Source organism: Eschscholzia californica, unplaced genomic scaffold (genome assembly GCF_041429995.1).
Source record: "Eschscholzia californica isolate CP2 unplaced genomic scaffold, dmEscCali1.0.p SCAF_2, whole genome shotgun sequence".
NCBI lineage: Eukaryota > Viridiplantae > Streptophyta > Magnoliopsida > Ranunculales > Papaveraceae > Eschscholzia > Eschscholzia californica.
This window is the reverse complement of record NW_028238309.1, coordinates 25,344,413-25,360,094: the sequence shown is the minus strand read 5'-3', so window position 1 is coordinate 25,360,094 and position 15,682 is coordinate 25,344,413. Positions and strand designations below refer to the sequence as shown.

Genomic DNA, 15,682 nt, shown 5'->3' with positions numbered 1-15,682 from the left:
TCTATTGGATTTGTACAAAGCTGGGATTTGTACAAAAGGGTGAAATACTCTCTTGAACCAATTGTTATACTGAGCGCTTGCCTCCCACGGAGCCAAAGATACCTCCTTCGGTCTATCATTCATGTTTAGTAGGTGATCTTCTCAACGCCCCCAATAAGAAGCCACATTACCAAAGTTTTTAGAATCTCCATCCTTCGACACCTTTTTTGGTCGAATCGGTTTTGTAAGGATGACTTGAACCAACCCAAGTTGCCTTAACACCCTATCAGGGTGATAGGGCTCGGAAATATCGTTAACCGCGATGCAACCAGTGTAAAAAGAGTATTCAGGAAGTGGTAGTGCAACACCAGACAATGAGGGACGATATGGGTCCCAAATGACCTACATGATACAGACGTTTAACGAGTGATTCCTATAGCATACGTCAGGTATTATGGAACACAGAAAAAGTTAATAAATAAAATACATACATCTCTCTCGGTCAAACCGTCCAATTGTTCACGAGTGCTTCCTAGAGCACATGCCTTGTTGCCTTTCAAAATGTGTTCCTCCCATCTATACATCCGGGGCACGTTACATGTAGGATCATATTTTGGGTTGGGAATAGACACCCCAAGGTTGAAGTGTTCATCGATCCACGCCTACCAATGTAATGTTAAATACACGTTTATTATTCGCTACTCTAACAAAATAAATAAATAATTGAAAGACAAAAAGAAATATGAAATTACCTGAAATAAAGTAAGATAACCAGCCAATTGGTTTCCTCCCCTCGAAGCAAAACCAATCTACCGATAAAGATAGACAAGCACTGTTGTTCCCCACGAGTAAGTCGAAATATTATCTAAGTTCTTCAGATAACGTAGATAGATAATAGGAACCTTAGTTGCACTCTTATCAGCAAAAAGAGTACAACCAAAAAGATGCAAGAGGTATGCCCGTGCAATAGCATCTTTGACAAGGTCGGTGTCATCCTCTTCTGACCCACTGCATTGCTGCCTCAACCACTTAAGCTCCACAGACTTAGATTTACCTAAGTGCAGTTTTACACATTCGTAATCTAATTGTAAATAATGAGAGACTAGTTATGCATCTGGATCTTTTGTATCATCGTCATCGTCGTCATCATCAAAGTTCCCATCTTCATCATCCGCCTTGGACAGTCATCCGCCTTGGACAGAACAACGGGTTGACCTTCAATTGGAAGACCACATATGCGATGCACATCCTCTAACGTGATCGTCATCTTCCCGAACGGTATGTGGAAAGTATTTGTGTCCTCGTACCACCACTCTGTAATGCCGAGAGTAGAACACGATCTAGCTTGATATATGAATATTTGGCGATGTGGGCCGATCCCGTGTTCCAGACTCTCTTTCGAACACTTTGACACTCAGTTTCCAGGTCCCACCCATTCTTCTTCTCCAAAACAGTACCCACAACTACGACAGACGCATGGTTGTGTAACTTCAGCACCGGCCTCTCTTGAAAATAAAAAAGATATTGTTTTAGATTGATGATTAACAAAATTCTTGTCATAACTAATAAAATTAGAAAATATTATTTTCTTACCGGTTTGTTACAAATCGTATAAGAAACATGATTCTCGAAACACGGTAGAAGTGTACGATCTATCGGACCTCTAGAGTACGGGTCTGAAAATGAAGATGACCCTCCTACTTCTGTTTCTGCTGTCGAAATAGGAGGCTCTGTTTGGTTCTCATCTCCTTGCGTTCGTCGTTGCTTACGTGGTGCCATAATAACTTTTGAATAATACGCGGATACGTGACGCACAAACGATAAATAATCAAAATATGTTTTCCTACTCTAAATTAAAATTCTAATATAGGCACGTATCGCTACAAAAAAAGGTCATTCAAATAATGAAGAAAAAAATGATGAGAAACATAAAGAAAAAAAAATTAGAAAGATTAAAACAACCCCAGGTCCCGGATCAGGTAATCCGGGGCCTTTCAGTCCGAAACGGATTACCATGTCCGTGACAGACTAGAAGATAAGTCCGTTTATTTGTGCTAACTCACGGATTAGCTGATCCGTGACTAGGAAGACACGGACGGACTGGACCAGTCCGTCCGATTCGTTCTAGCAGCTTATGTATAAATCTTGGGCAGCACATTGGGCATTAAACACTCACACAAATGGCTCTAAATATGTTCGAAATGACATAATACAACATTCTAAACATGCTACAACATACTATTAACATCCCCAATCAATCAAACAACAAATTTATTAAAAAAAGTCAGGGTTTTTGAACCAACCTTAAAGGAGCAATTGTAGCTTGATTTCAACTTCGTCTCCACCCAACGATGCTTGATTCTAACACTTAGAGAGTCAAATGACTTATTCTCAGCAAAATTTGAGGGAGATTCGTGAGAGTATGAGCGATTTGGTGAGGGTAGAATTCGGTTTTTTAAAAGCTTAGAGAGAGAAAGATTCAAATTCCCAATTTTGGATGGATTTTGTGAGAGATGGATGGAGGGGTTAGGGTTAACAGATAAAGGACCGGTGCCTACATAGTTGATTGGTGCTAATAGAGAATAGAACGGTTGGGCCTGGTTCTAACAGAGATGGATGCTAACAACCATTTGGCCCGGTGCTTTTAGAAGCACCCTAAGAGGTGGTACCTGGTCTAGGATCACCTACTTAGGTTGTGTTTGGTACGTCAGAAAGTCAACTTCCTACTAAAACGATAGGAAAATGGTTTTCCACAATCTCATAGAACACGCTCTATCTCTTCTCTAAATTTTATCTCTCATTTTTTATCTCTCTAACACTTAACTTCTCTCTCATTCTCTGGTATGATAGTAAGTAGAGAAACAATTTCATAAACTACAATCTTAGATTGGAAATATGAAGTATCATTTGTTTGGAATTCAGATTATGCGACTCGATTTCCCTTTTTTATGAACATGTCGAGCTCTCCCTTTCTTACCATAGTTTCAGTGACATTCTGAAGGTGTCTACATTCCTTGGTCTTATTTCCATATTATTTGTGGAAACGGAAACATCAACAGACATTTGTTGATGTCAAAAAATGGTCTTCAGTTATATCGGCATGAAACCGGGACTTGATGCATGACAGCGTCCGTTATGATCGAATATTCTATTTGGGTGATTGAGATTCCTTCTTCCTGTTCCTCGTTCCTGTCTCCTGCTCATGTTTCTTTTCCTTTCTCCTAACTACTGTTCCTAGGGGAAACCTGCAAAGAGTTCGAAAAACCACTCCGAAGTTTAAGACAATCAGGTTGCTTTTTGTAGTAAAAGATTGAATATTGATATAACCAGTCCGTCCGATTCGTTCTAGCAGCTTACGTATAAATCTAGGGCAGCACATTGGGCATTAAACACTCACACAAATGGCTCTAAATATGTTCGAAAGGACATAATACAACATTCTAAACATGCTACAACACACTATTAACATCCCCAATCAATCAAACAACAAATTTATTAAAAAAAGTCAGGGTTTTTAAACCAACCTTAAAGGAGCAATTGTAGCTTGATTTCAACTTCGTCTCCACCCAATGATGCTTGATTCTAACACTTAGAGAGTCAAATGACTTATTCTCAGCAAAATTTGAGGGAGATTCGTGAGAGTATGAGCGATTTGGTGAGGGTAGAATTCGGTTTTTTAAAAGCTTAGAGAGAGAAAGTTTCAAATTCCCAATTTTGGATGGATTTTGTGAGAGATGGATGGAGGGGTTAGGGTTAACAGATAAAGGACCGGTGCCTACATAGTTGATTGGTGCTAATAGAGAATAGAGCGGTTAGGCCTGGTGCTAAAAGAGATGGATGCTAACAACCATTTGGCCCGGTGCTTTTAGAAGCACCCTAAGAGGTGGTACCTGGTCTAGGATCACCTACTTAGGTTGTGTTTGGTACGTCGGAAAGTCAACTTCCTACTAAAACGATAGGAAAATGGTTTTCCACAATCTCATAGAACACGCTCTATCTCTTCTCTATATTTTATCTCTCATTTTTTATCTCTCTAACACTTAACTTCTCTCTCATTCTCTGGTATGATAGTAAGTAGAGAAACAATTTCATAAACTACAATCTTAGATTGGAAATATGAAGTATCATTTGTTTGGAATTCAGATGATGTGACTCGATTTCCCTTTTTTATGAACATGTCGAGCTCTCCCTTTCTTACCATAGTTTCAGTGACATTCTGAAGGTGTCTACATTCCTTGGTCTTATTCCTATATTATTTGTGGAAACGGAAACATCAACAGACATTTGTTGATGTCAAAAAATGGTCTTCAGTTATATCGGCATGAAACCAGGACTTGATGCATGACAGCGCCCGTTATGATCGAATATTCTATTTGGGTGATTGAGATTCCTTCTTCCTGTTCCTCGTTCCTGTCTCATGCTCATGTTTCTGTTCCTTTCCCCTAGCTACTGTTCCTAGGGGAAACCTGCAAAGAGTTCGAAAAACCACTCCGAAGTTTAAGACAATCAGGTTGCTTTTTGTAGTAAAAGATTGAATATTGATATAACCTTTGGGGGGGCGAGTCTGGAACTCTGTGTGAGGGGTGATCTTTCTGGTTGAGATCGTGTGAAAAATTGTCCTCTGTGGAAGACGATGGGGGCCCTTTTGTAAGCTGAGGTAGATCGACTGTGATTAGACGGTCTAGATGAGGCGGTTGTGATACAACGTTAAGGAAAGTTTCCCAGTGTTCGTGGTTAGGGTTTCCCTTGTAGTTATTTTGTATTTAGGATAAATAGAAGTTCCTAAGTTCAAGGATCCTTCGTATATATCCTGCCGAGGTGATATATATTCTACGAGATGTTTCCTCCTTTGAGACTCTTGAAGTCCAAGTTTGCTTAAACACTTAAGATCTTTAACCGTCTGGGATCTCTTAGGGAGATTCCGGGATTGAGTCGGTAAGTTGTTGACGCGCTTCTGCCTCCCCAGTTTAGGGTGTGAGACATCGGCCTAACTTACGTGGACCCCCCTCATTCCTTTAGAGATTTCTGAGATGGTCCCAGCCGACCTCCCAGTCAGAGGCGTAGGTGGCGGAGCGTTGAGGGTTTAGTTATTCTGTTACCTTAAGCCGGGTTGACCCGTTTGACTTCAGGTCTGTTCTTGACTCTTTGACGTTAGTCAAACTCTGGACAATTTATGCATCATCAACATTCATATCTTTAGGCCAAATATCCTTCTTCTTTGGATTTGGTCTTGGCAGTTGTACTTTATTTCATTTTAGGAGTACTTCCAGGATTTTCCTTCTTTTCTTTGGCAGGGGTGTACTCATTGTATTCTGGTCTGATTCTTTTGTAAAGATTGTGTTCGACGGTCCGTCTAATGGTCCGCCTATCTTTTTCTCGTTTTTTTCTCCGCGGTTGTTCTTTCGCTAGCTACTAGGGGTTTATTTATCTGTTTTATATTTTGGAACCTTTCCTCGAAAGCTACAATTTTCTGGACCCTCTTGATGAATCAACCAAATTTACGGGTTCCTCTCTGGCGATTTTTTGAAGTATGTTATCCTATTGAAAGCCTTTCTTCGGAGTTATTCGTATGAGCTATAAGTCCTGATGGGGTATCTGTTTCGAGCTTTTTGCAAGCACTTTGTTGCTTTGGAAAGCTATTGAAAAAAAAACAAAAGCAAGATCTTCAAATGATTTTATGGAGTTGGGCAGGAGTGTTGCGTACCACGACCTAGCCACGCCATTCAGAATGGTGCGAAAAATGTGGCACCAAACTGACTCATTGATGGTTGCGAGGCTCATGAGCGAAAGATGGTCACAGATGTAGATATCTGGATATCCAACCCATCGTAGCTTTCCAAGGGTGGACACTTAAAGTTTGTGGGCCTTTCGGCATCGAGTATGTCGAAATTGAGAAGTGGCTAGACAATCTTTCCTCATGCGAGTGTGTCTTTTTATGCTACCTTTCTTGTCAGCTTAGTTGGTTGTTGTATAATCAGAGTGTGAGTGTTTGTAGAAAATTCATCCTTTTTTAACCTGCCCCTGCAATGGAGTTTGGGATGATTTATATCTCTCTTGGCCGTTCTCGATGGCGAGATTTTCTTATTCCTTCTGAAGTCTCTTTCGCTTTCTTTTTCCTCGCTTTGTTCTACCCACAGTCGGTCCAAAGCAGCCTATAAAAGGGCATCAAATCACGTCGAAGAAGGTGCGTTGAGCACACACTCAAAGGTTTAATCAATATTCAATCTTTTAATTATAAGGGGAATCTGGCTGTCTTTAGCGTCAGAGAGGTTTTCGAGCTCCTTGCAGGGTTTCCCCCAAGTTTTCAAAAATAGAAGCGGGAATCAAAGGAGCAAATTGATCAATCAGGACGGAACCAACGTTGCGGATTCACGGTTCTGACTGATACAAGATTGACAAATTTTGACATCAGCAATAGTGACTCTAATTAATTACTAGTCCTTATCCTTTCGCTTGATGGATATAGATTTAGTAAGACCTTTTCCGAGAGGTCTAGGAGGAAAAATGATGATTATGGCAGAACATCCTAACCAGGTTTGGGACACCGAGAGTCCTGATAATAGATATTGGACCGCAATTCAACAACAAAGGGTTGAAAAGGTTCATAAAAAATTCCTTGAATAATACGTAGTACGACTACCATATGTTAGCAAAGCCCATCCAACTAGAAATGGGCAGGTAAAGGTAACTAATCAACCCATTATTTAAAACATAAAAAACAAATGCGAAGAGCAAGGAAAAACTTGGGTGGATGAGCTCCCTAGCGTCTTACGGGCATATGGAACTACACCCAGAAGAGCAATAGGGGACACCCTACAAAATTTTCTACGACATGGAAGCAGTTTTACTAGTAGAAATTAGCAAACCTACCTTGAGGGTTAAATACTTCGACCTTGAGAAAAATAAAAGAGCTCATCAAATAGCATATATACCTCATCAAAGATGTGCAAGATAAGGTTGAGCCTCAGAATCTTGCTTACAAGAATACCATGGTAAGACAACTCACAGTTCGTTTTGATGATCCAATTAATGGTCATCGGTTGACAAAGGTCAATAAGTCAAGAAAAGCGCGAAAGCCTAACGGGTCAACCTGTATCAAGTCAATATGGAGGTGGAATCAGAAAAAGGTCTACCAATTTGAATGAGATGTCCTTCGACCAAGGATGCAATGCGAGCAATTTGTCGAATAAGACAACTGATGAGAAGATCATCAAGTCCGGATGATTTAGGGATCGTAATGTTAAGGTAGAAACCAACAACGATTGTCGAATCATGAAAGCGATTCGCGACTAACTTCGTCTGGATCCTACAACGGGTTACACAAAGAGTGTCAACTTGATCAGAAGTTATGGCTAGAGGGAGTGAACCATAGGCCTAAAAGAGGTTTATGCAAAGATAGTACGAAATGCCCGAAAGAAGGGATTTTGGGTCTGATGATGCATAAAATGTCCAGACGTCGATTAACGTCTGAAGAGTCAAGATCAGACCTGAAGTCTACAGGGTCAACCCGTCTTAAGGCAGCAGGACCGTTGAGCCCCTGATGGTCCACCGAATATTCCCCTAACTGGGAGGTCGACCAGAAGAAACCAACTCTGTAAAACGCCCTTGGCATAGACAGATCAGCCCTGGGGTCTTAAAAGGAGTAAGGGGTGTCCACATAGGTTCGACCAGTGTCTTACGCCCAGAATTGGGGAGGCAGCAGCGCCAAGCGACCTACCGACTTAATCCCGAAACTTCAGATCTCAGTCGGCCACACATCTCGAAGTGTTTAAGCCAGTTTGGACTCCACGTATCTGAAGGAGGAAACTTCTCCTTCAGAGTCTATCACTTCGACAAGATTTCTACGAAGGATCCTTAAACTTAGAAACTTCCGCTTATCAAAGATTCGAGATAGACTATAAGAGAAACCCTAGATACTCAAGAGAAGAAACTTTCGCGTCTCACCACCGCCACTAATCACAGTCGGCCTAACATTGCTTATAAAAGGCCCCCCACATCGTCCTTCACAGGACACGATCTCTTTACCCCAAAAAGATCACAAGAAGCTCAGAGTTCTCATAACTCGCCCCCCAAAAGGATCAATCAGTATTCATTCTTTTACTGCAAAGAGCACCCTGACTGGCTTGAGCGTTGGAGCGATTTTCGAACCCTTTGCAGGTCCCCCCCGTGATCAGACGTACAGGAGCAAGAATCAAGGAGCATGCGAAGTAGAGAACTAGAGCCGGAAGCAGATTCGACCGCTAGAGTGTGACCGGACTCAACAAAATAGTCAACTTAACGGAGGTTGTCATGCATCAACTCTCAGTTTGATTCTGATATAACGGAAGGCCATTTTTTGACATCAGCATTTGGCGCTAGAAGGAGGGCTTCTCTCCAGCAAAACTATCAATTCGGTAACTCAGATCCTATTCATTAAACTTTTTAGACTAACTATTCCTTCAAACCCAGCAGGAAGGCATGACGTCGAAACACGACATCGTCACGAATCTGGTGATAAAATCATCTCCCCTACAAAATCAGGAACCCAAAATCAAAGAACTAGAAAAAGAAGAAAAACCCAGGAGGAAGAAGAAAGGCCAACGGACCTGACCATACCGATGCAAATCGGGGAAAAGGCCAGTGAGGTGACTTATGTCGGGAGTACCTTGGACGAAGTCGAGAAGGAAGAACTGGGTTCCTTTTTGAGGGCACACTATCATATTTTCGCCTTCGGTACTGACAAGTTACCCGGGATAGATCCCCGGATCATCACTGACAAACTCAATGTCAGAGAAGGGAGTAGACCCGTAAAACAGAAAAAGAGGAACTTCGCACCGATTAAACAGGCTGAAATAGCCAAACAAGTCGAGAAGCTCCTAGCGTCAGGAGTTATAAGGGAAGCACGATATCCGGAATGGTTGGCCAACATAGTATTAGTGAAGAAGAAGAACGATACGTGGAGAATGTGTATAGACTTCACCGATCTAAACAAAGTCTGCCCGAAGGACAGTTTCCCACTACCATCTATAGATCAACTGGTGAATTCCACAGCTGGCCACGAACTACTCAGTTTTATGGACGCCTTCGCGGGATACCATCAGATCGCCATGCACTGGACCGATCAAGAGCACACCTCATTCCTAACTGACCGAGGGCTATAGCTACCAACAAATGCCCTTCGGTCTAAAAAACGCCGGAGCTACATATCAACGCTTATTCAATGGAATATTTGGAGGTCAGCTCAGAAAAACGGTCGAGTGCTACGTGGACGACATGATCGTGAAAAGCAGAACCCGTAGAGACCTGATATGCTACCTCAAGCGATAGAGTTCAGGCTTATAACATGAAATTAAACCCTGAAAAGTGTGCGTTTGGGGTAACATCGGGAAAATTCCTAGGTTTCATGGTAAGCCACAGAAGGATAGAAGCCAACCCGGCAAAGATCACGACACTGAGAGACATGCCCAGCCCAAAAAGTCGTAAAAATGTTCAACGATTAACGGGAAGGCTAGCATCCCTCTATAGGTTCCTCAGCAAAATGGGGGATAGGGCTCTACCATTCTTCTAAACTCTCTGAAAAATACCAGATTTCACGTGGACGGACGAAGCAGAGAAGGCGTTTCAAGAATTAAAACCGCATCTGATGGGGTTACCACTGTTGGTCAGTCCCAGCCCCGGAGACGAGCTTATCGTCTACCTCGCAACTTCAAGAGAGGCAGTCTCGACAGTAGGAGGAGTGATGCACCCTATATACTTCGTCAGTAAAGTGTTGGGGGGAGTAGAGCTGAAATACCCGACCGTAGAAAAATTAGCGTACGCGCTTATCCTAACGGCCAGGAAGCTTTACCCCTACTTCCAGGCTCACGTAATGATTGTACAGACGGATCAACCACTCAGAAACATACTCTAGAAAATGGACCTTTCAAGACGACTAACCAAGTGGGCGGTAGAGCTGAGTGAATTCGACATTAGATACGAACCCCGGACTGCGATAAAAGGACAGGCGTTGGCAGACTTCATAATAGAATGCTCAATCGCAATAATCGACATTGGACCAGAGCATGTCTGGACTCTTTTCATAGATGGAGCTTCGAACGAAGCCATGAGAGGAGCAGGAGCAGTGCTGATCAGCTTGGGAGAGGAGAAGACTTTCCAGACCACCACGTTCAAATTCGTCGTAACCAATATGAAGCTGAATATGAAGCCCTGCTGGCAGGTTTGAAACTGGCTTTGAAAGCCAGAGCTGTTAATATTCGGGTATACATCGATTCTCAACTGGTCGTCAATCACGTCAACGGGGATTATGAAGCAAAAGGGACTGACATGATAAAATATTTTGAAAAAGTCAAAGAACTAACTTGACGCTTTGAGAAGTTTACCCTCACCAGGATACCTCGAGAAGAAAATACACTGGCCGACGCTTTGTCAAAGATGATCAATGACCAAACTACCATTCCTAGAGTAATATTCCACTCATTAGAAGAAATAAGCATTGACAGGGCACAAGAAATAATGACTATCAGGATAGCACAAGGGGATGTCTGGATGAGACCATATATCGAATACTTACTAACTCAATAGTTACCGGAGGATGTCAACGAAGCTAAGAGGATACGTAGAAACGCTTCGAGATATACCCTGCTTGGAGGACTGCTATACCGAAAGTCCTTCATTCACCCTTTACGCTGCTTAGCAAAAGATGAGCAAGAATACGTAATGACAGAGACACACGGGGGGGGGGGGGGGGGGGGGGGGGGGGGGGCGGCTGCATGGAATCATGCAGGTCCAAGAATGCTAGAGGATTGCATTAAGTATACCAATTTTGTGAACCGTGCGAAGTGTACGCCAACGACTATCGACTACACCCCACCGAGCTAACACCGATCACGAGCCCTTGCCCTTTTACGCAATGGGGAATTAACCTGGTGGGACCCTTCCCAGTAGGAACAGGGGGGAAAAAGATATTGTTGGTCATGGTAGACTACTTCACCAAATGGGCGGAGGCGGTAGCATTAACCAGGACTTGGACGAAGAAGATTATCAGCATATTGTGGATAAACATAATAACCCTATTCGGGGTTCCAAGTCTAATCATGGATAACGGGCTCAGTTCAACAATGAGGCCATGAAGGAGTTTCTTGCAGAATATGGGATCAAACCAGCCTACGTCAGCCTAGCACATCCTGCCGGAAATGGACAAGTCAAGGTAACTAACAAAACTCTGGTTAAGTACATTAAAACCAAATGCCATGAAAACAAAAACTGGGTAGACGAACTCCCAGACGTACTATGGACTTACCCCATCACACCGCGAAGAGCCACAGGAGAAACGCCCTTTCGGATGGCATACGGCATGGACGCCGTGCTACCCGTGGAAATAGATAAACCAAGTCTAAGGATAAACTCTTTGACTCCAAGACCAACGAACGACTAACATTAGAACATCTAGACCTAATCGACGAAATCCGAGATCGGGCAGAGTTGAGAAACCTCGCCTTCAAAGACACAATGACTAAACAACAGATCTCACATGAAGATAAGAAAGTTTGATGTCAGAGATATGGTATGGAGGAATTCCAAATTTACTCAAAAACCATCGGCAGCCAAACTCTTCCCCACATGGGAAGGGCCTTATAAGATAGTGAAAGTCGTGGGTCACGGTACATATAGATTGGAGAACACATCAAGACAGATCCTCACACATCCCTGGAACGCGGAACATCTCAAGTTCACCTTCCAGTAGAAGAACACTGATGTACCTTGAACACGTTGAAATCAGCTAGGCCCACGAGGCAATAGATAAACCCGTTTGTTTGATGTTATATCAAATAAGAATGCTATAGAAAATCGAACCAGATTTTAACGCACTTAGAAGCATGCACTGTCAAAACTCACTCGACCCTAATAGAGTCGGCAGCACTGACAGCTGAGGTAACGATTAGAGATCCCAAGGAGAAGTCATGGTTAAATTCATTTCGCTTCGGCAAAACTGGCAGCTCTGGTAGCCTTGGCGACGATCCGAGGCCCAAAAGAGGAGTCCTAGTTAAACTCACCTTGCTTCAGCAAAACGGGTAGCTCTGGTAGCTAAGGCGACGAGTAGAAGCCTCAAGGAGCAGTCCTAGTTAAACTGAAACTTTACTCGAGTAAAACTGACCCTTCACCAAGGTCCCAAGGTTAAACTGACCGTGCTCAAGCCGGTAAATTAGGCAGCTCTGGTAGCTACGGCAACGACCAGAAACCTTATAAGGTGAAGTCCTAGTAAAACTCACTTTACTCGAGTGAAACACAGTCCCCACTGAGGATCCTAAGGAGAAGTCCTAGTTAACCTACAGCCCTAGCAAAGGTGACCATGGGTATAAGGAGAAGTCCTTGCGAAACTAGTCATGCTTAGGCAGACAAAACAACCCTGGTAGCTAAAGCAACGACCGGGGGGTACGGGAGGAGTCCTGGCAAAAACTAGTTGCGCTCAAGCCAACGAAACCAGCCCTGATAGCGAAAGCCACGACCAAGGTTCCAAGGAGAAGACCTAGCCTAACTAGTTGCGCTCTAACCAATGAAACCAGCCTTGGCAGCGAAAGCAATGCCCAGGGGTCCAAGGAGAAGTCCTAGCTAAACTAGTTGCTCTCAAGCCAACGAAAACAACCCTTGGAGCAATGGCCATGATCATAGGCAAAGTCCAGACCAGAAAATCATTCTAAGCTACACTAACTTGGGTTTTATTTTGCAAATAGAGTTTGTGACGCCCCGTGTCCCAAAATAGACACGACCACACCCCGGCAACTCACATACGAGACAAAAATCCAGTAGAGTCTCCTCTGTAAATCGAACCGGTCGCACCTGTAAAACCTGTCATGCAAACCATACACTTGCATATACAAGAATAAACTATAAAGCGGAAGCTAACAAACTCAACTCAGTTTCGGGTCAAAACCCGAACCACAAAAAAAAACTACAAAAGCCTCATAAACATCCATACGAACTATATACCGGTCTGAGTGTTAAATATTTACATATATGTTTGTCCGTGAGTAAAAATATATACAAAATAGTGGAGAAGGACCAAAAAGCAGCGTCAACATCCACACGACATACACCCGAAGACTTCAACGTAAAAGAGTCTTCTACGAACCAAAACTCGCCACGTCGAACAAAAAGATAACACCTGCACATTAACAACTGGTAGGGGGTCAGATAACTCACCGACACGAGTTAATCTGGTAGACGACCAATCCAAAATCCATCACATTTGTAAAAGTTCACTTTATAATTTCTAAACATCATGACAAAAACGAGTTATCAAACAAGTTACTATATATGCTATATACAAAACCATTTTCCTTAATCTAGCAAGTAATAGCAGTGATTAGCTGCCCACCCATGGTGCGCTCCCAATAAGAGGAGAGTTCCTCAGGAGAACCTAGAGTGCGTTAGATAGTACTAGCCCATTTATGGCACTAGCTAATGCACTACGTCTCCTCGAGAAAGAGACTTACCCCTAGCTGGTAAGTCCCTCTCCCACTAAGGGACTCCGCAATCATTGAAAAGTTTACCTCATGATACATATATACCTTAAGTACCTAAATACATTTTTCTGATCACCGAGTTCGAATAAGAGAGCCGTCCCCCAATTACCATGGAAGGACCTGAACCTCATTCTCTTCTGTACCCTGTCATGCATCTAATGCGATCTTTTAAAATCAGTTTCATTCATTTATCAAAACCAATATTCATATTCGATTCATTATCTTATCAAACACGGAAGTGGAACAACCAAGAGTCATATCGCCACAAAGCAGAGGGATCCCAATCAATGTCACCTCCCAGGCGAGCGGTCAGGGTGTACGGCCCTGAGCCTCGAGCTGGAGGCACGAGCACCAATGGCCAGCAAGTGAAGCACTCTACTCCCACAGGTCTCATGACTAGTGTCGCCCACCTCACCGGTCTCACACGGGTCACAACCGTGTCCACATGTCATCCTACCCTCAATGGCTACGTGCCCGTAGGTTGATATAATCCGCAGTCGGGTACATACAAGAAAATCCTAGTAGTTCACAATCATCGTAAAATCAGTTCGAAAATATTTCTCATATCACATCAAAACATTTCAAGCATATTTCAGTTCATCACATAAATCGAGTTTCATGCTACCTAAACTCTAGTTATAATGGCGCATATATATAACTATAGAATCTAGCATATACATTATCTATAAAACCATGCTGGATAAAGGATTTAGAACCCCTATCTCAGTCCTTGCTCACCAAAGACCTCCCGCCTACCAGACGACCTTATTCCTCCTCATTCGCATACTCTGGGATAAGGAAGAATAACCAAAAACACCGAATAGAAACATTAGGTTCTAAACGAAGAACCTTGCACGACAAAAACGATAAATAAAACAAAACAATGAAAACTCATAACATAAAAACAAAACGATAACTTTGGAAGACTTCAAGTATAACCAAATCTCGATCGATCTTCTAACTTCATAGCCATGTCAATTTAGGGTCAATCATACACCATTTGAAAGGTACTCATATCCTTAGCATTTGGTTATTAAATATCTACGCCAAAACCCGAGAGAGAAATCCTCGAAAATAGCAAAATACAAGCAGCATCCTTAATAGCGCATTGCGTACATAAACAGCTATAACTCTGTCGTAGTTGAATTGTTCCAACCCAATCTTATGTCGTTGGAAAGCTTATATCATTTCTGATGTTTTCCTCTAAAGGGGTCTCCTCTAGTTTCAATTATAACATCTCCGAAAATCACAAAACATACGCAGCAGTGCATCAGTTTCACTGATCGTACGCTGCGAGTTAAAACGCTCATATCTTTCTCATCCGAACTCCGAATTATTTGTACTATACCTTTATGGAATCGTATCGAGACAAGCTACAATAATGGAGAAGACTAAAATAACATTTGAAACATCTATGATTAGATAACCACTAAAAACAGTAAGCAGTTTTCATGTTTGGTAAACTGCGCGTTGCTCGGTAAAACAACCATAACTCCTTTGTCCATTATCGAAAAGACTTTTACCATACCATTCTGGAAAGCTAAGAGCCTAAGCTACGACTTTTGTGTTTCGGGAAAGTTCGTTCGGATACTATAACAGGCCCAAATTATCTGACAACAGTAGACTGAATTTCAGTCTCCCGAATCGTTGTTCGATCGATAAATTATATTAACTAATCTCTCTATAGTTGCTTATATACCAAAATTACTTAATTCCCATCAACATAAACCCTAGGATTTCATGAACTACAAAAATCCCCAAATTTCACAATCATAAACCCTAGAATTTAGAACAAGTTAATTAAATCATCAAAATTGTTGAATTTCTTACCTTGATTTAGATGTTTGGCTTCTCCTATAATGAAACCCATTCCAATTCCTCTAAATTCGAAAGCAAAGACTCCATTAAACCATTTACAAAATCCGTTCTAGAGAGAGAAACCAAAATCTCTTACCACAAATTAACAAACCCTAGGTTGAATCATTCCTCCATGCTCGAATTAGACCAAAAACAAGATTTCCCCTTGAAACCACTCGAAACTCTCTCTCCAATCGATCTTTTGTTGAAATAAACCCTAACCCTTGTTCTGTCGAGCAAACCAGAGATAGAAAATCTGATTTTCTTTCTTCTTATCCATTCTCACGAAATTCTTGTTTAGTCCCTAGTTTTGGCAGGATTGCAAAATACCCCCTATTTTGCAC

At 42.2% G+C, this 15,682-nt stretch overlaps 1 long non-coding RNA gene across 1 annotated transcript; it reads right to left on the bottom strand.

Moving 5' to 3' along the window:
* Nucleotides 1-12,908: 12,908 nt before the first annotated feature.
* On the bottom strand, nt 12,909-15,399 carry LOC147557109 (uncharacterized). The gene is made up of 2 exons (XR_015233856.1): nt 15,312-15,399; nt 12,909-13,134 (listed from the first exon to the last, which is right to left on the bottom strand). It is a non-coding gene; the product is annotated as an uncharacterized LOC147557109 (long non-coding RNA).
* Nucleotides 15,400-15,682: the final 283 nt, after the last annotated feature.